This window comes from Propithecus coquereli, unplaced genomic scaffold (genome assembly GCF_000956105.1).
Source record: "Propithecus coquereli isolate 6110/MARCELLA unplaced genomic scaffold, Pcoq_1.0 Scaffold195, whole genome shotgun sequence".
In the NCBI taxonomy this organism is placed as follows: Eukaryota; Metazoa; Chordata; class Mammalia; order Primates; family Indriidae; genus Propithecus; species Propithecus coquereli.
Genome location: NW_012144411.1, coordinates 554,423 through 554,784, shown reverse-complemented (window position 1 = coordinate 554,784; position 362 = coordinate 554,423).

Genomic DNA, 362 nt, shown 5'->3' with positions numbered 1-362 from the left:
AGATCTATCTTCTTGGATTGAAAGTTTAAATGCTTGGTCTCAGATGTTGTCCAATTACTGTTCATTGGAGCATTTTTAAATCATCAAAGACAGAATCAACATAAATATTGGAGCATAGTAGAGACAAGGATGTTAATCCCCTTTAAAAAAATTAGGCAACATCTGTATAATCAAGGCAGAATGGATGTAACTGAAAGATGTAGTCATTTCAATTTTCCAAAGTCTTTTACCAATGTCTTGTTAGAAGCAGGGATTAGGAAAAAATATGTGAACAAAGTAGTGGATAATATTTTGAAATGTAATTTTCCTATTCTGTTTTTCCTTTTCTTCTGTCCTGGAAACAAATAAAAGTCAATGTAAGT